General features: G+C 35.4%; 1 long non-coding RNA gene across 1 annotated transcript; it reads left to right on the top strand.

Annotated features, from left to right (window-relative positions):
* Positions 1-256: 256 nt before the first annotated feature.
* Positions 257-886, top strand: LOC129775596 (uncharacterized). Its single transcript, XR_008742987.1, has 3 exons — positions 257-409; positions 483-645; positions 702-886. It is a non-coding gene; the product is annotated as an uncharacterized LOC129775596 (long non-coding RNA).
* The last annotated feature ends 606 nt before the right edge of the window (positions 887-1,492 follow it).

Below are 1,492 nucleotides of genomic sequence, written 5' to 3' on the forward strand. Positions count from 1 at the left end.
TTAGTACATAGAACATAGTAAAGGTGGGACCAGAATGCCGCGTTATGCGTCGCGTTGCAACAGTTGTGCTTTGACAGTTTATTTTGAATATGTGTGTTTACATATAGTCGCTCACAATGATGCGTCGTGTCATTTGCATCGTTGTACTAAACTCTGACATTTGTTCTAAACTGCTTGCGTCGAATGTGTCAAAGTGTTGTTTTTAAAAACATTCTACTGGTGCCATGGACACAACAAGAAAAAGATTTTCCCACGATCTGAAATTCGTTGAAAACGGAGTGTGAAACAAATCTCTTTGAATTTGTGAAAACAAACGTGTGCTTCAGTTCGAAGGAACATCGACTGTGTGAAACCAGCCACACAAGAAAGAAAATTTGGACTGATATACCAAATGCACTGAAACAAGGAGGTATGTTACAGTTGAACATTTTTCAAATATAAGGACATCTTTTTTGATTTGTTTGTATGCTTTTTGTTTGTAGTGGAAGTGTTGAAACGAAAGTGGAAGAGCCTTTGCGTGACAGATATTCGCGTAATAAATGCGCTTTCACAAGCTCCAAGTATAGGATTGGCACCGACGGCGGCTTCATCATGACAGTATTTTGAAGCATTGAAGGTTTTGTAAATACTTATCAGCAAATGAAGGTAAATAAAAAATTTAGTTATATGGATACTCAATGTCTTAACTGTTTTTTATATAGTTGAACTGCCAGCAACTACGACCCTGAATGATCAGTTCTCGTGTAGAAAAAATCGACGAAACAACTTGTGTTCTAGCTGCTGGGAGTGATCACAAAACTCCACGGAAATGGAACAAACAGCAGCACAAAAATATTGATCTCCGTGACATTAAGCTCATGGTGAAAACAATGTATGCAGCATAACCTCCGAGCCATGATTTATTCGCAAAAAACCTTGATTGTGTCCTAAATGATCACAATTGTTGAGGAATGAAATAAAAACGCCATGTTGTCTATTTTTTAATTTTTCATTCATATTTATCCAATTTAATTACCTTTTACATAACCGGTGAGTGTGTCACGTAGCTGATAGGAAGCCTTACTAGAATTGTTCTTATTCATATTTCTGCTGCTGATAAATCCATAAGAAGTGTAACTTTAGCACACCATTCTCTCAAATTCATAGAAAAAAATATTTATTGTATAGAAAGATAATAGTCAGAAATTCGACTAGAGAGTAGTCATATATCGTAAAACAACTGAAAATAAACCATGTTATTTTTTAATCCCCTATTTTGTAATTGTCAGTCCCAGTGATTAGCATTTTTCTAACGAAAAACTCAATGTCAGTTTCTAGAGACCTATGGTGCTCTTCATGTGAATTCGAGTACACAATCAGGAAGTGATATCATAGTCAGAGCTTTGCCAAAGTTGGCACAATACTCTGCCAATTTTTTTGGGTTGTCCGAAAAGTTTGTGCTGATTTTTTTTTAAATTAAAAACCTAATTTTCGTAGATGTTTATTTATCGTA

This window comes from Toxorhynchites rutilus, chromosome 3, assembly GCF_029784135.1.
Source record: "Toxorhynchites rutilus septentrionalis strain SRP chromosome 3, ASM2978413v1, whole genome shotgun sequence".
NCBI classification, from domain to species: Eukaryota; Metazoa; Arthropoda; class Insecta; order Diptera; family Culicidae; genus Toxorhynchites; species Toxorhynchites rutilus.